The following is a 24,331-nucleotide window of genomic DNA, read 5'->3' on the forward strand; positions in this document are numbered from 1 at the left end:
GCTAGTAAGTGTTAAGTGTCTGAGGGCGATTTTAACTCAAGTCCTCCTGACTTCAGGGCTGGTGCTTTATTCATTGCACCACCTAACCACCCCTCTCCATACTCTTTCTGGCCACATAACCCAGAGTACCCTTACGGATTGGGGTAGTTAGGTGCCACAATAGATGAACTTAGCCCTGGAGTCAGGAAAACCTGAGTTCAAACCAGGCCTAAGAGGCTAGCTGTGTGACCCTGTATGCCCATGCTGCAGCAAGTGAGAAGTGTCTAATGGTCTAATCCTCTGAAGTGCCCTTCATCCCTTATCTAGCATTCTATTCTTCCCAGGGCTAGCTGTACTTAATGTCCAAAAAGGCATTTGGATCTGACTCTACTTAGGGCCATTGACATTTTAGAGCAGTATGGGGGACAAGGCTCTCCATTCATTGTTCAACCAGTACTTCATAAGATTTAGGGCTAGGAAGGGACCTTAGGGGCTATCTAATCCAGCCCCCTCATTTTACAAGTGAGGAAACTAAGGCAGAAAGAAGTGATCTCACACTAGTAATAAGTGGCAGATGTAGGATTGACAGCCAGGTCCTCTGCATTTTTTTCCACTGAACCAATTTATGACATGCCTACTGTGTTCAGTACATTCTTAGGGAGGTGCAGAGATGTATAAAAAAAGAGCCTGGATACTTAAGGAAAGTAGACAAAGACAGCTCACTAACAATCACAGCTATTTACAAATGGGATGTGCTGCCCTGGAAAACAGTGAGTTCCCCATCACCAGTGGTATTCAAGCAGTATACTTGTTGGGAAAACTATAGAGAATGTTTCTCTTAAGGACCCAAGGTCTCCATAGTTGTTTCCAGCTCCTTGATTCTGGGCTCCAGTGATTCAGAAGCAGCCTTTGACTCTCTGGAGCTAATAAAAAGCTAGGAAGGCATTCAGGAGCTCCACCCTCCCACTGATGGGAGGTCCTATTGGCTCTGCTGGAGATGGTTTCCCATTCAACATTCTTGGGCAGATGGGATGATGTGAACAAACAACTCCAGGGGTTTCATTCAGGCTCAATGATCCTGACCTCTCATGGCACTGACCATCTGTGCCAGGGGACCTCGGATCAAGGGATCTCAGATCTGGAGGTGAAAGGAGCCTTAGAAATCATCTTCACATTCAACTCCCTTATTTTCAGATGAGGAAGCCAAGGCTAAGGCCCAGAGTCCTCTGGCCAGACAGTGTCTGAGAGGGGATTTGGCCCCAGGGCTTCCTGAGCCCAATTTCACTGTCCTGCAGCTACACCACACTGCTCCTGTTCTTCTTTTTTTTTTTTTTTTGGCTTTTTGGAGGGGGGAAGGCAGGGTAATTGGGGTTAAGTGACTTGCCCAAGGTCACATGGCTAGTAAGCATTAAGTGTCCGAGGCCGGATTTGAACTCAGGTCCTCCCGACTCCAGGGCCAGTGCTCTAGTCAATGCACCACCTAGCCGCCCCCTGCTCCTGTCTTTTCAATGTACGGGGACTAGCGCCCCCCCCCCCCAAAGAGCCTATAAAGGCAGGGACCAGGACTTTTACTTCTCTTGTCTCCCCTACAGTCCCTAGTGCTGGGCCATGTGCTCAAGTACACTAATGATATCATTCAGTTGGCCAGTCCTTGTTGGTAATACTCCCTGCTAGTAGTAGTAGTAGTGATATTATTCCCATTTGATAGATGGCAAAAAAGTTTCGGAGAGAAGTGCCTGAACCATGTTCATATAGTTAGTAGAGTCTGGAGCCAAGACTTCAGGCTCCCCATCCACAACCCTAATGATTCAATAAATGCAGGTCAAATTGAACTGATCCTGACTATACCCCTGAGCTAAAAATGAGAAGCTTTCCAGAAAGGAGGCAATACTCTTTCTCAGAATCCCAGTCAGTATTAACCAAGCTAAAACTTGATAATAAGAAGAGCCTCAGTCTCAGAATCTGAAAAGAAGAGGGCTCATTGAAGAATGGAAGACCATGAGCTTGGGAAGCAAAGTGAATGAGGAGAAGTGGCTGAGAATCCTGATGGGGTCTAGAAAAGTATCAGGAGATTTGCTGTGTGGCTAGTCACTCACTGAAATGGGAGGAACCGATTAGCAAGTAGAATGGTTTGTATTAACATTCTTAATTAAAAAAAAAATATATATATATATATATATAATTGAAAGAATAAAGGAAGGAAGAAAGGGGAAAAGAATGAAAAAAGTTAAGAGAACAGAAGAAAGAAAAAGGAAAGAAAGAAAGAGAAGGAAAAGGAGACCCTGGGCTCAAACTGAACCTCCTGCAACCAAGTCCCTTTCTCAGGGACCCTTGAGTTGTGAGCATCAAATAGGAAAAAAAAATTCTTTAAGCCCCTAAAGCACTATGTAAACATTTTGTATTGTTGCCCTCCTAGTTGTGGTTAAACTTCTCATCTTCCACCTCCCTTGAATGCTGGACTTGGAGTCAGGAAGAGCTGGCTTTAAGACCAGCTTTTCTTTGTGCCTCAGTTACTCCACATTTTAAAAGACACATTTAAATTTGCATTAAAGCAAATCAAACTAAAATTAGAGCTAATGCAAATCAAAATATGCCTTTCAAAATATGCAATATCAGAGATACATGGAAAGGTCATTCAAGGTCAGAAAGATCATTTTTCAATAAATACTGTATAAAAGTCCCTTTCCAACAGTGCCCCACCCTCCGCCCCATAATAGGTTTCCTTGTAACAAAGAAGTTTTTAGTTAAACAAACCAGTGCACTGACCACCTGTCACAATGTAGACCTCATCCAGCCCCTGTAGCCCACCACTTCTCTATGAGGAGGAGGGAAGCATAATTCACCACCAGTTCTCTGAATTCAATCTTGGTTACTCCAGAGATCAAAGTTCTGAGCTCCTTCCCCGTTGTGAAAGAGGGATTATTTCTGACCACAGTGATACGGAACGGATGGTTCATGGAACTGGTTATATCACTTTCATTTGCCAATATATTCTACCCTCACCCCTGCCCTATCCAGAGAGACATCTTTGGTTATTAGCATCTCTGACAGCCAGTGTGGCCCAATGGGAAGAGTACAAGCTCAGAAGTCAGACACCCTGACTTTGAATCCTGTCTCTGCCACTTACCACCTATGTGACCCTGAACAAGTCCCTCAGCTTCAATATTCTCATCTGTAAAATGAAGAGATCAGACCTAGATGGTTGCTAAGCTCCCTTTCAGTTTCTATTGATGATCCTCAAGGGCAGAGACCCTGTCAGCACCTAGCCACCAGACATTTAACACATCTTTGTTACTATATAGTTATGATAGCTCATCTTTCCAGGACCATCTCCCCTCAGACCCCAGTGGAGACAGCCCAAGAGCCTTGGAAATAGCAGTGGTGCCCATACCATTGACTCTGCTGCTTCCAGCACAGCCCTCACAGCCCTCCTAGAGGGAAATGGCCCCTGTGGAGAGTGCAGTTACCAAGCTTGCTCCCACCAACAACTTCCTCAATGGTCAGGGACCCCCAGAGAAAGACCTTGGAATAGCAGTACCCCAGAACAGGAGCCCTGCTCCCAGCTTGGCCCCCCTAGCCAGTCTCCACGGGCACAACCTTTGTGGAGATGGGAGCTGGCAACTGCCGCTCTGCAGATGCTGCCATGGTGACCGAAGGCAGGGTAAAAAGAGTTCTCGCTATCAAATGGTGTGACATCAGAAACTGATGTGGCTTTATCTTTGGAAATATTAAAGAAGATGCACTGCCATTTGCCCCTAAACCCTAAGGACCACTGGGGCTCTATCATCTGCCCTGCAGCTGAAACTGCTGCTATGTGCTACTCCTCCATTAAAATGGGAGCCCAAGTTTATATAATAACAACAATATTGTAAAGGCAAACAGCTCTGAAAGACTGAGGAACTCTGAACCACCACAATTCCAGAGGCCTCATGATGAAACATGCTGCCACTTTCTGCTTGAAAGCTGATGGACTGAGAGTATAGATGGGGGAGGGGGGAGGTGCAGGAATATGGCCAATGAGGGAATTTGTTTTGCTTGACTAGATATGTTTAGAATAGGTTTTATTTTCTTGCTTTCTCAATGAGAGTAAGGTGGGAAGAGAAGGTGGGAGAAAAAGAATACAGACCTGAAGATAAAATAAAATTGAATTAAAAAAAAAAGAATGGGACTTACTTGAAAACAGATAGTCTCACTTTTCTATTGGTTAGCACAGTGCTTTATGCATAGTAAACACTTTTCATTCGTCCATTCATCATTTACAGATTTAAAGTACATTCATTATGCAAATGCTGAGAGCAAGGCAGTGCAAACAAGAGTCAAGTACCCCCACTTTACAGATAAGGAAACTGACTTACCCTCCACATCCCTCCAGCACACCACCTGCCAGTACAGACAACTCCACACCACTCCCATAAACTCACTATCTTTGTTCTTCAACTGTGCACTCCCAATTTTCCATGGCAGAGGAGGGCAGCTGCCATGAGCTTCCCAAAGCCAGTTACACCTAGTCTTGCTGGCAGCTGTTTTCTGTTCGGAATCTGGTTGCCTAGAGCTTTTAATCCAGTTCCTCAGCCTTCCCAGACTCTGCCTCTGATCACCAGGTCACAGGGAGAGGCCGTCCAAAGGTGGAAGTTAACAGGTACCTAAGGGAATTATGGGTGAGCTTGCCTCCTGCTGTCTGCCCAGAGGTGGGAGACTACAGGTCTGAAATGAGGCATACAATGTCAGATGTGGCCTATATAGTGATTCATTTTCTTAGTAAAGGAGGGGTGTGTGTGTGTGTTCGTGTAGACACAGAGTGGTGAAAACAAGGGTGGGGCAAGAGCATCAGTAAAACATTTAATTTTATAAAAATGAAAAAAAAAAACTGATCTGAGGCAGCTTGGGGGAGGGGTAAGAGCACTAGTCTGAATCATATGGGTTCATGGCTGTGACCTTGCTTGGGCAAGGCACTTTCTCTCTCTTGGTCTCAGTTTCCTCTTTTAGTAAACCATGGATAACAGTCCTTGTTCTACATCACAGTGTTGTTGAGAGGATCAAATAACTCTGTATAAATGCTTTGTGACCACAAAACATCATAGACATATGCTGCTGCTGTTGCATTCCAGAATTTAAAAAAATGAATAAATATAAAAGCAGCAGACCTGTAGGAGAGACAAGAAAGTGTAAAGGCAGCTTGGTAGATTGTGGTGGAGAGGGTTCTGGACTTGAGTCAAGAGATCTGAGTTCAAATCCCAGCTCTGACATTAATCCCTATGTAACCACAGACCAGTCACTTCGGTGACTGAATCTGTACCTTAGAACCTCAGTTTCCTTAACCATTAGATGAAAATAACACCTACAGTATCAACTTTACAGGGTTACTATGAAGTCCCAAGGAAGTAACATATAAAGAACTTTAAAAAATCTTAAAGAGCTATAGAAAGATGAACTCTCTCTTGTCCTCAGTTTCCTAATTAGCAAAAGAAGGAAATCTGCCCTGCTACCTTACAGGGTTCTCAGCCCACATAATAAGGGAGATAAACGGATAGGTCCCATTTTACCCTCTGCTACAAAGTCCTCCTCAGATACAGCACCATAATAAAAACTCAAATTTCTATCTGGTTTCAAGTTTTACTTTTCACAGGTTGGGGAGCTTTTCAGCCACAGCAACTGCTGTAGACAACCTATTGAATCCCCTCTTCAAGAAGCTTCGATGGCTCCCTACTCATCTGATTGGCATTTAAGGCCTTTCCTAATCAACTTTAAGCCTCCCTGTCCAGTGCATAACAATGCAGTATTCTCCTTCACACATTCTGGGTCCAGCCAAACTGGTTCTCTTACCATTCCTTGACCTCTCCCTCCCCAGGCCTGAAATACCTCCCCCCCCCCATCTCCACCTTAGATTCTTTGACTTCCTTCAGGCCTCAGTTCACAGGCCACCCCTCCAGGAAGTCTCTCCTGGTCACCTTTTCCTCCTCCAATTCTCAGGTGTATCTGTTTACATGTTAAGTCCCCTGGAGAATGTATATTCCTTGAGGACAAGAACTCTTGTCTTTTGGGTTTGTGGTCCCAGTCCTATGAGGCTGTGTGGAATGGGGTAGTGATGGCAGGTAGGAGTGACAAGACTGGAGTCTACCTGCCCCAGGTGCAAATACTGCTTCTTATATATACTAGTTGTATGGCCCTGGGCAAGTTACTTAACCGCTGAGTGTCTGAGGCAACTCTCCAAGATTCTAAATGACATACAAGTTGCCAGTCTACATCAGTGGAAGAAGTTTCTACACCGAAGCTCCTTATGTGATGAAATCCTAGGTCCAGGCCAAAAAAGAAAAAAGGAAATTTCTAACATCTCTAGCATATGGGTGTCATGGAATAAATGTTTGCTGGCACTTGACCCCAGAGAAGAAAACAATCTGGAATCATGTGAAAAAACTCATGCCCTTTGGACCTGACATTTCACAGCTGGACAAGGAGGTCAACAACAGAAAGAAAGGTCTCATGTACAATAAAATATTAGGGTAGCAAAATGGAAACAACATGGGTGCCCATCACTTGGAAAAGGGCTAAGTAAAATGGTAGACAGCTAGATGGCACAGTGCTCTGAGCCTAGAGTCAGGAAGAACTGAGTTCCAATTCAGACTCAGACACTTACTAGCTGTATGACCGTGGGCAAGTCACTTGACCTCCGTTTGCCTCAGTTTCCTCATCTGTAAAATGGGGGCTTCCCAGGGTGGTTGTGAGGATCAAATGAGGTATTTGTAAAGTCTTAGCACAGTGCCTGGCACATGGTAGGCATTATATAAATGCTAGCACACTAGCAGTAGTAGTCATATGTGAATGAAGTAAAATGTCATTATCCCATAAGACAAGAGGAATGGGAGGTGTCTTCACAGCTACAGGGCCAAGAGAAACATGGTTAAAACACTGTATATAGAAACAACAAAACCCTGGCCAGTCCCGAAGGTCAATGTTAATGCTGGGTGGTCAAGTTAGAGAATCTGGAACCCTCCTTTCTATTTATAATCAGCAACCTCCTTTTTCTGGCATGTACTTTGTAACAAGGCTGGATTGTATCTTTATTGTATCTACTGAGTCCCAAACAAAATGTATGGCAATGTTTAGTTTTAAGAGTCATTGTAACCTCTAAAAGAAGCCACCTAGGGAGGGACCATTGATTTCCCCCTCCCTCCCAGAACAATGATACAGGGCACCCCCCCACCCCCAAGGCTAGGGGCATGTGGCCCAAGAGGAAGATGGCTGTTTTCCTCAGTCATGTGGACAGAGGCAGCTCGGTGGAGCAGTGAAGTCAGAGTCAGAAAGACCTGAGTTCAAATCCAGAATCAGACACTTAACTAGCTGGACTAGTTACTTAACTACTCTGAGCCCCAGCTTCCCCATCTGTAAAATAGGGGTAATAATGGCAGTCATCATACAGGGCTGCTGTGTGAGGATCAAACAGGTGCAAAACCTTGAAGCACTGGTCGTATGCTAATTATTATTAATGATACTTGCTACTCGACCTCTATTTTAAAACTCAGTTTTGTAGGATTGAGGGATGATGTATATGGACATCATCTGATTTGGGGCTTAGTTTGGCACTGCTTTTTTTCCTCTTCCTTTTAAAATTCTTTGTAACTTTTTTTACACCAAAGTAGCTATCTATAGTTGGGTTCTTTTCCTTTTGCTTACTCATTTTTATTTTCATTTTGTTTTATTTTATTTTTAGCAGCTTGTTATTATAATTATTAAGATAATCAAGTTTTAATCCTAGTTGTGAATGATGTTACCCCTAGGCCTCAGGTCCTTCTTACTGCTATTTGCAGTTTCATGTGCAATCATCTTTTTTTTTTCAATTGTACTATATAATGGAAATGCTTGTTTTATTCCATAAATAAAAAATTAAATAAATTTAAAAAAATTCTTTGTAATTAGGGATGGCTAATGGGTGTAGGGGAAAGGGGAGTGCTATATTTTACCACTTCAAAACACAGGAAGCCACCTAAATGTCCAACAGTCAGAGAATGATGAAATAAAGCATAGATAATAGGATACTATCAATAACCTGCAGGGAACATACCCAAAAAGATGCTTGCCAAAAATGTAAAGTAAAAACTGAAGGTTATGGAAAGCCAAAAGACAGCAATGTATTTTTTTTTAATTTTGTCTACTAACTAACCTCTTTTTGCCTCAGTTTCCTCATTCATATAATGGGGATGATTCTAGCACCTACTTCATAGGATTGCTGGGAGAGGCATGGGTGATGATATGAGATAATATAAATTCCAAGAGAAATGTGAAATGTCAATACTAATGGTCCAGACCATCCTGGCCATGACAATCCCTCACTCAAATTCCAGTGGCTCAGGGATTGCTAGGTGTTGAAGTAGAGCATCATGGATGGGGAGAGGGGGAGGGTTTCGGAAGAACTGAATTAAAATCTGGCCTAGCTGTGTGACCCTGGGCAAGTCACTTAATCCCCGATTGCATTAAAAAGAAAAAAAAATCCAGTGATTCCTTTCTGCCTCTCGGATGAAATATAATCACCTTGGTTTGATTTTTATAGCCACTCATAATCTAGTCCCAAACTGTCTCTCCAGCTTCATTGGCTGTTATTCCTTTCCCCATGCTCCAAGGTCCAGTCCAACTGGCCTTCACTCTTCTTCATAAATGGCCCTTAATTCTCTGTGTTTGCACTGGCCATCCCCCATGCCTGGAATGCACTCCCTCCTTATTTCTGTCTCATTTTCTTCATGACTCATCTCAAGCCTTCTTGAAGGCTCCAATAGTTTGTTCCCACCCTCCTAAACTATCTTGTATTTCTATAATCTTGTATCCATACATTTTGTCCCCCCCAAGAGAACATTTACTCTCAAGAGCAGGGATTGGGTGTTTTTGGTTTTTGTCTTTTTATCCCCAGGAATTAACAGTGTCTTAACACATGCTTAGTACAGGATGGAAAATAACAAAGTCAGATCCAAGACATTTCCCCTGTCTGACCTACAATTTCCTTCTCCACAAAATGAGGCTACTAATACTTAGATTATTTACCTATCAGATTTGTTATGGGAAAAGTACTTTGGAAATTCTCAAGGCCTATAGAAACATAAGATATATCCTCATTTTTCGTCCCCTCTGAGCATGAGTTTACACCTCTGTAAAATGGAGGAAGTTGGACCAGGTGGTTGCCAAGGCCTCTTCCAGCTCTATACTCTGGTTTGAAGAGGTCTGAATTCCATTTTGTCATTGATGGCCATAAGGTCGGTCTCCAGGTCCCTTCCCTGCTATAGCCCATTTTCTCTACCTCTTCTGTGCTTTGACTTACTTCCACACTCATATTAGGACTCTACATGAGGAGGGGTGTCCCCCCCTTACTCAGTAAATAGAAGGTGAAAAGTAGCTGTGCCTGAACATGAAAACATTAAAATAAGATGGATTTTTATAATAATAGCAAAAATTATTTGAAGAAAAATAACAGATTAGGAAATATGTCTATGAGGGGCAGCTAGGTGGCACAGTGAATAGAGCACCGGCCCTGAAGTCATGAGGACCTGAGTTCAAATCCAGCCTCAGATGCTTAACACTTACTAGCCCCATGTGACCTTGGGCAAGTCACTTAACCCCAACTGCCCTCCAAAAAGAAAAAAAAGGAAATATGTCTATGATAAAAACTATAAGAAATTATTAAAACTGTACAGTGCTAAATCACAGTCCATGATGTATAATTATTGAAAGCATGTGAACAATTTTCAAGAGGAAACAAATGGAATCCTTGAAAAAATACTCAGCCGCATTAATAATCCAAGACCTGAGTTCATATCCTGTTTACTACCTATATGACCTTGGGCAAGCAACTCAACCTCTGTCATCTTCAGTTTTCTCCAGTGTAAAATGGAGGGGTTTTGCTAGACAGCCTCTAAGGTCCCTTCTAGCTTTAGATGTATGAAATGGGAATTAAAACAACTCTGAGGTACCATCTCACACTCATCAGATTAGCAAAAATAATTAAAACCAAACCAGGTTTGTAATGGAGAAACAGGGACACTCATGCATTTCTGGTAGAATTGCAAACCTGTTAAATCCTTTCTGAAGAGCAATCCAATAGGATGAACTAAAAGTTAAAAAACTGAACATACTTTTTGGCCCAGTAATTTCATAGTTGGGAATCTCCTCTGAAAGAGTTTTCAGAAATAAACAAGCCTCCCAAAAGAACTACCTGTTCAAAGATTTTAATCGCAGCATAATTTGTAATTGCAAAATACTGGAAGCCAACTAAATGTCCAGTAATAAGGGAGTGATCAAGTTAATCATTGTACATGAAGGGAATGAAATACCATGATGAATTAGAATGGACAGATATGAGGAGCACAGAGAAATCTAAAAAGACTTTTGGGGGGGAAACTGAAAAGTGGCCAAAAGGAACAAAGATGGATGGAGACATGAAGGGAGAAAAGGAAAAGTTGGGGTGATGTTGAGTTCAATTTAATTAACTTAAATGCAAGAAGTTACTAAGTAAATTTAATTGTGTTGATGTTCAATTTATTTTTGTCAAAGAATTTATATTAAAAAAAAGTAGCATTCTGGGGCGGCTCGGTGGCACAGTGAATAAAGCACCGGCCCTGGAGTCAGGAGGACCTGAGTTCAAATCCAGCCTCAGACACTTAACACTTACTAGCCATGTGACCTTGGGCAAGTCACTTAACCCCAACTGCCCTGCCCTCTCCCCTCCAAAAAAATAAAAAAAAAATAGCATTCTACTCCAGAACCCTCAGGTCTGGGGCCAGGTCTGTGATAAGACATTTAACCTTTCTATGCCTCAGTTTACTCACTTATGATAGCACAGTGCCTGGTATGTACTAATAAATGCTGGTCTATCTTTCTATCATATGGAGGAGTTCGATTCATTTCCATAAATATATCTTAGGCACCTACTACTTGCATAGTACTGGATGTGTTTTGTGGGGTGGGGGAGATACAATATTTAAATAAGACATGAATCTTACAGTCCTATCATGGAATGCCGTACAACCACAGATAAGCATAATATTGTATATCATCAAGTGTGTCAGAGAGGTAAGGCAACAAGTATTCATTACTGGGGAGACAAACAGAGAAGCAGAATAGCCTGAACCCTCAGGGAACTTACAGCCTAAGGGACAGGAATAGATACACAGAGGCAAGGTCACCTTGGATGGGCAGGGGCTAGGAATGGGAAGGGGCTGTCATTCTTCCCATTTTTCAGAAGAGGGGAAGTGACCTGTGGGAGGTTATAAGGTATGCATGCCCCAGTCCCTTCCCTCTGATTCTCCATCCCACAAGCCTCCTGATGCCTTCCCTTCAGTTACTCAGTGAGGAGATTCTGTGACTCAGCACTGCCCTGATGGCCTCATGACTGACTGAAAGCCATAAGGCCTAGGTTCCAGGCCCAGCTCTAGGGCTAGCTGCCTGTGTGACCTCCCCATCATCAAGCCTCAGGCATGCCTGGAGTAGTAGAAAGAAAGCTAGATTTGGATTCCAGAAAGCCTGGGATCAAATCCAGCTCTGACATTCACTACTTTCTCTGGGCCTCAGTTTCCCCAACTCTAAGGTCCCTTTGGGCTCTTGGTTTTCATAAGAGGTGTTTCATACAGCCTAGCTAGGGAAGCTGGGTAGGGCAGCAGATAGAGTCAGGAAGAACTGAGTTCAAATCTGACCTCAGTCACATACTAGCTGTGACCCTGGGCAAGTCACTTAACCCTTTTTGCCTCAGTTTCCTCATCTGTAAAATGATATGGAGAAAGAAATGGCAAACCACTAGAGTATCTTTGCCAAGAAAGCCCCAAATGGGGTCATGAAGAGTGGGACACAACTGGAAAACAACATTAGTAGTAGTGGTAGTTGCCCCCAGATGATGTATGAGCTCAGTTCCTCAACTGAATGGAAACTATACCTATCTGAAGTCAGAAAACCTGGGTCTGAAATGCATTTCCCTATTTTATTGCCTATGTGACCGAGAAGATCACTTGACTTTGCTGGGTTTTCCTTCCTGCTCTCTGAAAGGAGAAGGGTCCCATCGATGAGGACCACCAAATGAGAGAGCCACAGCTAAAAGGATCTTCAGAGATCATCTGACCAAGTTTCCTGGATATCTCTGGGGGCCCCTGAGACTCTTTCAGGGGATCTAAGAGGTCAAAACTTTTTTCATAGTAACAGTAAGATATTTTCATTTCCAATATGATAAATATTGGTTGATATGACACAGATAAACAAAAGCTCTTGGGGGAGGGGTCCTCAATAATTTTAAGAGTGTAAAGGAGTCCTGAGACCCAAAAAAATGAGAATTCTAAACCAATCCCCTCCTTTTACAGAGGAGGAAACTGAGGTCCATTGTCACACAGGTATCAGAGGCAGGATTTGAACCCAGGTCCTGAGACTCCAGAATTAGTGCCCTTTCTACTGAACCAAGATCTTTAAGGCTTCTTCTAAGGCCCAAAGGCTCTGATGAGAGGACAGCCCAAATCCTACGTCATTTAGCAGCCAGTTATAACAGACATCTTTATATTGTCTTCCTGTCCTGACTTGTCTTTAATCTGCTGCATCCTGGGTTCCTCAGGACTTCCTCTCCTCCTGGTCCCCAGTTCCTCCTTCCTGGTCTTGGGGACACTCCTACCCCCTAGACATCCTGCCTCTCCCATTCTACCCATGCCTTGCTTACTCTCTAGAGCTACTGGAGGGAGAGGAGAGGAGCCTGGGTAACAGAAGAGAGGAAGCTGATGGGGTGGGAGGGGCAGCTGAGTCTTGGTAGTGAAGGTGAAGATTCCTGTTGGGGCTGCATCCAGCACAGTTGCTAAGTGGCCTATAATTATCTTATTTGTGTGAGTGAAGACTTGAGGCTCTGTACTTGGCTATTTTCATCACGTTTGCTGAAATACAATCACAAAGCAAAATTGAGAGAGAGAAAGAGACAGAAACATGAGAAGAGACAGAGACACAGAGAGAGACTTGGGGTGTTTTGCCCCCTTACTGGTAAGAAGGCAAGCACCCCAGCCTAGACACATGCCATAAGCCCCCTAACTGCCTATAACTAGCACCCCCAAAACACCTCTGCTGGTTATGTTTCTAGGCCCCATGAATCAGGCTCTTTATCAGAAAGCCCTTGCAGCTAAGAGTACAGCTCTGAGGCAACCAACAAACCCACAATTAAGAAAATAAAAACTGAGAAGGAAGAAGTACCACTGAAATACCATTAAACCTGAAATTAAAAGGTCTGAGTTCAAACTCTGGTTCTGTCATTTAACTCTTAGTCTGCCCCTGGATAAGACACTTCAACTGCCTCATTCCTCAGTTTTCCCATCTGTAAAGTAACCAGGAGGACTAAATCATCCCTAAGCCCAAAAAATCAAAGATTTAGAGGGAAAGAACCTTAGAGGAAATCTGGCCAATCAATCAACAAGCACTTATTAAGCACCTATTCTATGCCAAGCCCTGTAGTAGCTACTGAGGAAACTGAGGCTCTCAACCTTCTCATTTTACAGATGAGTAAACTTAGGTACAGGGGGGTAAACTGACTTCCCCAAAACAGCATAAATAGTGAGCACCATAGCTGGGACTCAAACCCAGGTCCTCTGTCTCTGTTCTCTTGCTGGGCCATACTGCCTCCCCACCTCTAAGGCCTGTGGTGGTATTATGAAGTCTTCCACTTGGTTTCAACAAACTGATTTTAAAAAGACAACATGGCAAGCATGGCTAGGCAGTGATTCGTCTGAAAAAGATCTGAGGGTTTCAGTAGATCACAAGCTTGATATGAGAATACTTCATGACATCATAGCATCCAAGAAAGCTAATTCTAAAATCAATTGTCCAGATTGCTGGAATTTGAAGAGTAGAGTCAGTCACTCAATGAAAATTTGCCATCCTCTGCCTTGGCCTGACAGTTTTGGAAGGTTGCTCACTTCTGGACACCCTGTTTTAGGAAGGACATTGGGAAGCAGCAGAATGTCCAGAGGAAATTAGTCGGGATGCTGCAGGGCTAATGTTCAAGCCAAAAGGTCAGCTGAATGAATTTCAGACATTTACCCTGGAGAGGACATTATAGCTGATTTCCAGAATTTACTGGGAGAAGAAAATACTCAGGTGAAGTGTGGCAGGTGTCTGTAGGTATCTGAAGATCTATAGAATGACAGAGAATTTAGATTTGTCCTGCTTGGGCCTAGAGGGGTGGATGTTTCAAAGAAGCCAGCTGGGGGTTAACATAAGGAAACTGTAAGTCACAGATTCCCTAAAATGAGAGGAGTTATCCCAAAGTGGAACCGGCTAACTCAAGAAGGAACGGGGTCTTCATTGGTGGATGTCCTTAAGCAAAAGACAGATGCTCATTCACTGGGTATGATGAAGCCCTGAAGATCCTTTTTGCCAGGAATAGGTTGGGCTCAAGACCCTCTAAGGTCCCTCCCAATTCTGAGATTCTGTGAAAACTTGGGCTCCAAGTCTAAATCCCAGTTTAATGTCTTTGGGCCTCAGTTTCTTCCTTTGCAAAAATGGGGACATCTAGATAACTCTATCTAAGCACAGGGAAGAGAAGGGGACAAAGGTATGATGGTACAATCATGAGGATAATGGTGATGATGAGAATATGAAGCTGCCACTGGGCAGGGCTTCCTGGTAGCCAAAGCACTACAGAGAATACCTCCCCTAGTGAAAAAAGAAGATCTGCATGGGATAGAAGGTGGAGGGAGCAGTGTGTGGGAAGTCATGGAGCCCTGAATTCCAAGCCTGTCTCTAATATCTACCAGCTTGCTTTGTATGTATGTGTCGGCCTGCTGTCCCCCCTTTCCATGGTAAGCTCCTTGAGGTCAGACAGTCTTTTACTTCTTTATGTATCCCCAATGTATCCCCCAAAAAGCATCGTGCTTGGCACACAGTAGGCACTTAATCAATGCTGAGTGACAGACTGGTTGCCTGCCTCACCTGGCTTTGGTTCCTATTTGTAAAACTTGGAGGCTTCTAGCATTCTAGCAATGGAGGCTTCTTGCCACGTTGTTGGCTTAAAGTTTAATTTGATAACAATAGCCCATTTCTCCAGCCTGAGGTTTACAAAGTGCTTCCCTCCCAACAGCCAAGTGTGACAGACCGTGCTAAGATTATTATTCCCATTTTACAGAAGAGGAAACCGAGGCCCCCCAAAGAGGAGGTGATTTGCCCAAGGTCACGAAGTCAGGAATAGTCAGGGAGGGGATTCGAACCCAGCTCCTCCTCACTCCAAATCCACCAGATCATCAATATCTTCAATGTGGTTCCGGTAGAATTGACATTAGAGGATAGCTCCTCTAATGGACCTGCCCCGAAGGGAGAGAGGGTCCCAGCATGTGCGAGGTGCCCTGGTTCTCCAGAAATGACCCAGGCCCTTCCCCTCCTCTAGCCCCAAGCCCATCCTCTCCCACCCCCACAGCCACGAGCTGGGCCTTGGATCCCCGGGCTCGAGTTCTGCCAGCAGCCGAGGAAGGCCACCCCTGGGCGGCCCAGGCCCAGGCTAGCGCTGGCCTCCGAAGCTGCCCCAGCGCTCCAGCAGGAAGGGGGCAGCGAAAGAAAGGCAGGGAGACCGAAGGGAAAGCAAGGGGATTTCTCGATCCCTCTCCCACCCTGGGCCTGGGGCCCCAAGCCGTCCCCTCCCCCAGCCGCCGTTAGCGAGTTTTCAAATCACAGATTGGAAACAGAACTGCCCCCTCCCCCCGACTCCCTTCACCCCATAGCTCCCCAAGTTTCAGAGGAAGAAGAGAAATCTCCCCCAAAGCCTTCCCAGCCTCCTCCTTCCCCCGGGCCGGGACCCCCCACCCCCAAACCTAGCCAGGCTCAGTAATAACTTTGAAAGTTCTCGGGCATTTGGGGCAAGAGGAATGAGGATGAGGGGGGAGGGGGCCAACCCTTCCCCCGAGGTGGAGGGGAGATTCCAAGCCTTTTCCCCCCGGACCCCGCGAAGAGCCGCCCCCGCCCCGTTGCTTTCCCCCTCCCCCCCAATCCAGGTTTCCTGGCTCTCTCTCTGGGCCGAAGGTGCTCCCCACCCCTCCCCGCCAGGCCCCTTGGGGCCGCACCCCGCCTCCTGCTTCGATTTCCACCCCCCACCTCCTGGCCAGGCCGCCAACGCCTCCAACCTGGGGCCCCCCGGCCCACCGGACCCCACCCGGGGGAATTTCCGTGTTTGGCTGAGGGGGGAAAAAGCTTACAAGACTCACCTTTCCTTGCTCGGCAGTCCCCCCACCGTGCCTACAACGGACCTTGATAAGTGGTATAGTATTACTAGAGATATTATTATATTATTATTATTAGTAATAATAAGAGTAAATGCTATTTAATTATCGAAGGAAGCATTTTGCTCCTGGAACTGCTGCCCGGGCAGCTCCCTCCATGTGGCCGCTTAGCCCTTTACTTTCATTTCCACGGCGCTCTCGCTCTCTGCTCTCTCTGTCCCTCTCTCGGTCTCCCTTCTCTTATTCTTTCTGTGTCTCGATCAGAGCAGCCCCAACTGGAGAAAATGCTTCCCTGCAATTTCTCCCTGCGCCCTGGAGGGGCCCGGTCAGCCTTATTCCCGATCCCGGGAGACTTGCGAAGAACAGATCTGAATCCCAGGGTCTATTGTGGCTCTCCATGGGCTTCAGAGGCAAAGACCTTGGGGAAGATTTCTTTTTCCCATTCAACCGAAAGTGTGGGCCGCTTTGTTTTTCCTTTATATTTTTCTTTTTAAATGCAGGGAGGTTTTTAATGGGATTTCCTTTTTAACACCTCTAAATTCCAGACCTGAAGTTTACCGAAATGTTCCCTTTCTACCTAAATAGCTACAGAGGTTCTTAAACTTTTCTGTGACCTGGGCTCCTAGGGCAGACCAGGGAAATTTAAGGACCCCTTCTGAAAGTGTGGCTTTTAAATGCATCCAATAAAATACTTAAGATTAGAAAGCAAACCTATTATGTCCTAATAAAGACATACATTTTTCCCTCAGCCAAGTTCACCCTAGATTTGGGACCCCTGCTCTAAGCATCCCAGGGGTCAGAGTAGCTTCCCTTTTTTTTTTTTTTTTTTTAGATAAAGAAACAAGCCTAGAGAGAGGAAGAGACTGAAATATGAGTTGCCAGGTGTATTTAGCTCCATTCAACAAACACTTATTTAGTACCAATTAAAGTAAACAGTCTATTGTTGCTCTTGGTACAGTTTAGGAAAAGGTGTGTGTGTGTGTGTGTGTATCTGGGTGTGTGTGCGGGGATTTTTCCCTTCTGTTTCAAGGAAAGTATGTGCCATTTTTTTTTTTTTGAGTTATGAATCAGTCCAGCCCCTCTGGAAAGTAATGTGGAAGTCATGAAACTGTGCATTTCTTCTAACCAATTAATACCACGTAAAGCCTTATAACCGAAAGAGATCAAAGAAAGAAGAAAACAATTCATGCACAAAATATCTGTAACAGTCCTTTATGTTATAGCAAAGAACTAGAAACTAAGGGGTGCCTATCCCTTGGGGAATGGCTAAGCAAATCACTGTGTGTGTATGCATACATATATATGGTGTATGTATATACATATATATATATAACCGTATCATAATATGGAATATTCTTTCAATATAGGTAATGACAACAGGGATGGTTTCAGGGAAACTGAATTTGTATTAACTATTGCAAAGTGAAGCGAGCAGAACCAGACTGGTTCATATAATAATAACATTGTAAAGACGATTTGAAAGACTGCAGAACTCTGAGCAAAGCTATGACCAACATCAATTCCAAAGGATCAAGGATAAAGTATGGGGCAAGAGGTGATGGCCTCAGGACACAGTCTGATACCTACATTCAATTTTGGCTACAGCTAGTTGGGGAATTTGCTTTGGGCATGTTTGGTACCAGGATTTTTTTTCTCCTTTACTTTTCTCATGGGGGGGGGGATATCGAGGGAGAGAGAGAATAGATTTTTGTTCATTCAAAAAATTAAATGTAAAAAAAAAATACATCCTAGAGGACAGAAGGGAAGAATCACAAGAACAGCTTTGAAAGTTAAATGTTAAACTTATCATTATGTGTTCAAAGAAAAGCAAGACACATAACAAAGATAATGTGTATTATGATCTTTTTCTGTTCTAATGTGTATGTAAAAATGTTCCCCTTTGGGGGGAGGGGTTCAGAATAAAAATAAATATTTTAAATTTAAATTTTAAATAAATATTTCTAAAACACCAATTAAAAGCAAGCCACCAAGGGTCCACAGAAATAACCTAGCATTTTTGGGGGGATTCTCCTGAGAAAACACAGTAATTAGAGAGCATTATTTAGCCCTACTATGTGTGGGGGCACTCAGAACACAATGACAAGGAACAAAACAATTCCTACCCTCAAGGAGTTTACATTCTCTGGAGTGAGACACTGTATACACACATACATACTTATATATTATAAACACATCCCATGGGTTTAGGGAGGTCTCAGGGAGGAACTTACCAAAACACATCAGCAATTTTTCTGAAAGGTTTGCTCAGACAGAGTTGCTTGGGACACAGAGAAATTAAGTGACTTGCCCAGGGTCACTCCACCGGAGACAGGGCTTAACCTCAGACCTTCCCTGATTCTAGTCAGGGTCTTTATCCACCCTGCCCCTGAGGCTCTTCTTGCATATAAGTTTATACAGAATATATACACAGCTGGGAGGTAGAGAAAGTTGATTCAAACTCATACCAAGTCATTCCAAAGAAGACTAATCCATGAGCCTTGATTAAGTGAGGATAACATACCAGGAACCCGAGCCCATTTTATGGGTGAAAAAAACAAGTAAATGAAGTGACTTGCCCAAAGTCACATAGGTTATAAATAACAAAGGCAGGATTTGAACTGGACTCTTCTAAGTTCATTTCTAGTATTTTTTTTTTTAAGTTATTCTGAACTTTGTTGTTCAGTTGTGTCTGACTCTTTGTGGCCCATGGACCATAGCTGTCCATGGGGTTTTCCTGGCAAAGATCCTGGAGTGTTTGCCATTTCCTTCTCCAGTTCATTTTACAGACGAGGAAACTGAGGCAAACATATATTAAGTGATTTGCCCAGGGTCATACAGGTGGTAAGTGTCTGAGGCTGGACTTGAACTCAGATCTTGCTGTCTCCAAGCCAAATAAGTGCTCTGTCTATTGTGCCAGAGGTACTATACAGCTCTTTTTTTCACTACACATATACATATATGAGTCCTCTTCTCCTTTAACCTCTTTTTATTTTAGACCTGCTAGTGGTATTGCTGACTCGAAGTCACTGTTCAGTGACTTTGGGTGGGACATAATTCCAAATTATTTTCTAGAATTGCTGGACCTGTGCTACACCAACAAACATTAGTTGGCCTGTTTTCTCACAGCCAATCAAATAATTCTCATTTTCCCTCCCCCCCATCTTTGACAATCTGATGGATGTGAGATGTAACCTGAGTTGCTTTCATTTTCATTTCATTTTTCTGATTATTAGTGATTTGGACCATTTTAAAAATATGGTTGTTCATAGTCTAGATTTCTTCTTGTGAAAATTGCCAGTTTATATCCTTCTGATGCTTCTTCCATCACACAATACTATCTCTCATGTCCTTTCTTGGGACTTTAGCTAAAGGACTTTATCCCCACAATTCCTTGAGAGGGTCTCCTTAACCCTTGCTCACAGGATCATAAAATAATAGTAATAACAAAAGTAGAATTCAAATATCACTTTAAGGTTTGCAAAACACTTTATACAGGTTATCACATTTGATTCAACAACCCTTTGACTTTGGTGCTATTATCACACTCATTTTGTACATGAGGAAACTGAGGCTCACACAAGTTAAGTAACTTACCCAGGGTGACACAACTAGTAAGTATCTGAAGCCAAGTGTGAGTTTAGGTCTTCCTGCCTCCAAGCTTAATGCTGTATCCATTGTGCCACCAGCTGCCTGTAAGGACACAAAACAAAATAATTATTAGTAACTTGGAATGAATAATTTGGATGGCCCTGACTTACCTACCAGGGCATGATGGATATTGAAAGAAATGTACTTATTCCAATATAAGTTGCAAGGGACTTCCCCTTGAGGGGTAATGAATATGTTGTAAGAAAAGATCTGAGCCCCTGGTAGGTCCTCTTGTGTGCCAGGCTAAGGGGCCTGTCAAAGCCTGTCAAAGAGCTGAACATATGCTTGATCAGTCCCCAAGTATGTTGGCTGGGAAGTCTCACAAAAGTGTACTAACATTCCCTTCAAGGAAGCCCCAGAAACAGCTGATAATTCCATCACATGTTAGCATCAGCTCTATGAAGAAAGAGCAAACTGCAGCTTTAAGAGATGCAGAAAGCAATCATACCCCATAGGAAACAAGATGTATACTAGGAGTATGGTCCCTCTCCCACAGGCATCATGGGAATATGTGGGGGAAAGTACCCACATGTGTGAGTATTGAGGGGGAGGGGTTTCCCCAATACCTACCTTATTACTTGTTCTTAATTAAAAGCTTTGCTATTTGATTTATGATCTCTTCATAGAGAATCATGTCACCTCCAAATACCATGCTATATCACCACCAACAAATATAGTAGTTCACAGTTCTAATGTACTTTGTGATTTATAAAATGTACCTATAGCCCAGTGACTTCTCCCTCCTCAAATATTCCTGAGAAATTCCTCCAGGTCTTTATTTTGTTCCCATCACTCCCCACTTTGTATTAATTTACCCACGTTTAGGACTCTATGCCTATCCCTGCCCTGCCCTCCCCCACCTTATGTGTATATTACATAACAAAATGGCTATTTGGGAATTTAAGTTTATTATAACCTTTGTGTAATCTGCCATCTTTTATAATTATGATTATTATATAATAACTGTATAGTTTACTATAATTATATTAAACCATAATAGTTTAATATAATTATAATCCAGCTCCTGCCCTTGCCCATATATAACATTGCATCTCCCCTTTTCAGCCTTTGCACTAGTTTCTGTCCTCTCTCCCTTCTTACCTCCACCTCTTGGAGTCCATGGTTTCGTTCAAAACTCAGCTCCAGAGTCTCCTGCATAAGGACTTTCCCAGACTGTTCCCCCCCCCCAACCCCACCCTCTGTCCCAGCTGTCAATGCCTTTCTTTCCAAGATTACCTCATGCCTGCTTTATAGGTAATGTGTATAATTTGTACACACATGCATATATGTCTATGTTGTATGTACATTTAGATGTGTACATGTTTTCTACCCCATTTGAATATACATTCTTTGAAGGCAAGAACTGTTTTGATTTTGTCTTTGTATCTCCAGTACCTGGTACATTGTTTGACATATAGAAGATACTTAAATGCTTGTTTGGCTCCAGCCTATTTTTTCAAGATGATTTATTATTACTCCCTCTGTGCTCTCCATGTTCCAGATCAAATGACTGGATTTGCTCCTGTGGTGAAGAAAAATGCTAATACTCTACTCTGCATTTGGGGCATGTCTGGTGGAAACAATTTACATTAATTTATTGTTATGCTACATCCAAGAGTTTTTAGCTAAGAAAGAGAAGTCTCCAAACTGACACAATCCCTCCTTCCCATCTGCATAATCTTGGACTTCTCTCTCAATCCCAAAACAATTTGAGGTAATATTAATAGTAATCTTGAACAAGGAAAAGTCAGGACATGTTAAAAGGCATTTTGGGGTTATCATTCTAGAATAGTGGTCACTTAATCTTCACCTGGAACTACTTAGTTACTTCCTTGACTAACACCCCCCCCCCCCCTTTCCCCCAGGCCTCCTCCCTACTAAGGATTCAAAATGTCTCTTCCCTCAATAGCAGAATGTTTGGTGTCTTTTTTTTTAAATGGGAAAAAAAGAGAGCACTTCCTTTGAGTGGGTTATAGCCATGCTTCAAAAGATGGAGAAGGCAAGCCTCTTACTAAGACAAAAGGTATTTCTCCATCTACCTTAATATTATTTCTTAATATTTTTCAGTTGATGTGCATACTCTTTGATCTAGTAATACTTTGATGAAATCTATACTCCAAAGAGATCAAAGAAAAAAAGAAAATATATATGTATATAAACGTGTGTATATATGTATATATAATGTGTATATGTATGCCAAAAAATATCGATAAATTTTTGTGGTGACAAAGAATTGGAAACTAAGGGGATGTTCATCAGTTGGGGAATGACTGAATGAGTTATGATATATGATTGTGATAGAGTACTACTGTACTATAAGAAATGGTGAAGGGGATAATTTCAGAAAAATCTGGGAAGAATTGTTGCAAAGTGAAATGAGCAGAACCAAGAAACATTATACATAGTAACAATAACATTGTGGCGATGACCAACTGTGAAATTTAGCAACGTAGCAACTTTGATTGATACAGTGAACCACAACAGTTCCAAAGATTGCTATACACCTCCAGATAAAGAACTTGTGGACCCTGCATTGTAACAACAATGCTAACTTGCAGCTGCTGTAGGGGTGTAAGACCAATAACACCAGCACACAGGAGGGCTGCTATCACAGGTTCTTTGATCTGCTTTTCTAAAGGGAAGCAACTCAAAAGGGGTCAACAGTCTTGCTTTAATCAAACATATATATCATTTACTTAGTTCAGGGGAAAAACTCAGCACCCTGAACTTCAGAGAAAATACAAACAAATTATAAGCAGAAATAATAGCATAAAGACAAACAGATAGAGGTCTAATTGTCTGACCAAATATCACAGATCAACAGACAGATCCAACTGTCTAATCATTACATACATAGTTACGAGACACACACACACACACACACACACACACACACACACACACACACACCAACAGCTGGGTTTTCAAAGCTGGGGGAGCTCCTTAACAGCTACCCAGAGTCTCATCTGGCTACATCACTCAAGCATTCTTCCCATGAGTAAACCTCAAAGCAAAATGCTAACCTTGGAATATATACAGTTCTTCAGGGTCAGAGGGCATCACAACCCTTGTGATCCACTACCTAACTACAAAGTAAAAAAAGATGTGGGCTTTCCTGAAAAACAAACCTCCCCTAATCAAGCTTCCCTTGTTGGGCTCCAGGTTGAGGTCTCTTAATGGGCGGGGAAGATCTTCAGCTCCCATTAACATTAAATGCATGCAGATTGAAGCCTATTTTTTCCTCTTTATTTTTCTTACGTTCCCCCCTGCAACATGGCTAATATGGAAATATATTTTGTATGACTTCATATGTATAATAAGTATCACATTGCTTGCCTTCTCAATGGGTAATGGGGGCATGGATAAAGGAAGAGAATTCAGAAATAAAAATAAAAAACAAAAAGATTTTTTAGTTTAACTTAAAGGGGGGGTTAATATGCTTTGACCCCCCTGTTTCCATGTTATTTTCCACAGGCTATACCCCTTCCTGGAATGTTCTCTCTTGGAATTCCCAATTCCCTTCTAGATTCTTTTGGAGTGCCACCTCTTCTAAGAAGCCTTTTCTGATTTTCCCATTTATTAGTGTCCCCCCCCCCATCTCTAATTACTTTTTATTTAATTTATATGTAACTCAGCTCCTCCCAAAGTGGGGTGTGGGAAGTCAGCCCAGTGTTGCCTGATATGTATAGAGGGGGAATGTGACTTCTGCTTAGCTGAGAGAATGCTGTGCTCGATTATGCATAGCTGTATGAGGTACTTACTGAGTTGTTTCCAGACACTCATGGGACATGGACCAGGGACATTACAGAAAATGTCTTTTTCTTTTCCTTTTGCTTCCAGAGTAGAGAAAAAGAGATTTTAAAATGGAAGGTATAAGTGGAAAGCTGGCCTATTATGTTTGAAATTCTAGAGACTGCTAGAACCATCCTCCTCTGATTGAAGATGTTCATTCACTCTCCTGGTTTGAGCTGAGATCTTAATTCAATCCCAGTTGAAGAGGCTGTTCACTTTTGCATATCCCTTGGCACATTCTAAACCATTTAAATTCTCTTATTTCTATTTTCTTCAATAAATGGGTTCATTTCCTATTTATTATTTGTATGGCCTTTTGTGTAACTAGCAGGAAGGAATTAGACTGTTCCCTTTAAGAGTAACCAGTGAAGTGACTTTCTTTCTGAATCCAGACTCATACTCCTAGATTAGAGATATCTGATAGGGGCAGATAGTTATAATTTTAGCCAGTATCACTCCTGAAGAAAAGAACACCCAACCTCTGCCTGTCTGTCCTTTCCCATTAGCTATGAAATCGGTGGCATAGGTGCTACCCTTGGCTGTCTTCCTCATTGCTGGATCATATTTTATAGTTACCTCTCTGTGACCTATGATTTTTTTCTCTGTAGAATGTAAGCTTCTAGAGGGACAGTTTCATTTTTTGGTCTTTGTATCCCCAGTGCCTAGCACCCTTAGCATTCTGATAAACATTTGTTGACTTAAGTGTGCTA

The 24,331-nt window shown here is 42.8% G+C and overlaps 2 protein-coding genes across 5 annotated transcripts in view; one reads left to right on the forward strand and one right to left on the reverse strand.

Annotated features, from left to right (window-relative positions):
• Positions 1-16,474, reverse strand: part of ZC3H7B (zinc finger CCCH-type containing 7B) — an 89,401-nt gene extending 72,927 nt beyond the window's left edge. Inside the window, exon 1 of one of the 4 annotated variants that reach the window (XM_069099443.1) lies at positions 16,167-16,474. The gene's annotated coding sequence lies outside the window, so the exon portion shown is untranslated. The remainder of the gene's footprint in view (positions 1-16,166) is intronic. The other 3 variants (XM_069099441.1, XM_069099440.1, XM_069099444.1) reach the window with 3 other exon arrangements.
• Positions 1-24,331, forward strand: part of RANGAP1 (Ran GTPase activating protein 1) — a 228,733-nt gene that overhangs the window by 168,088 nt on the left and 36,314 nt on the right. The gene's annotated exons all lie outside the window — the stretch shown is intronic.

This window comes from Petaurus breviceps, unplaced genomic scaffold, assembly GCF_028583685.1.
Source record: "Petaurus breviceps papuanus isolate PSGF00001 unplaced genomic scaffold, PetGlider_PUasm1.0 379, whole genome shotgun sequence".
NCBI classification, from domain to species: Eukaryota; Metazoa; Chordata; class Mammalia; order Diprotodontia; family Petauridae; genus Petaurus; species Petaurus breviceps.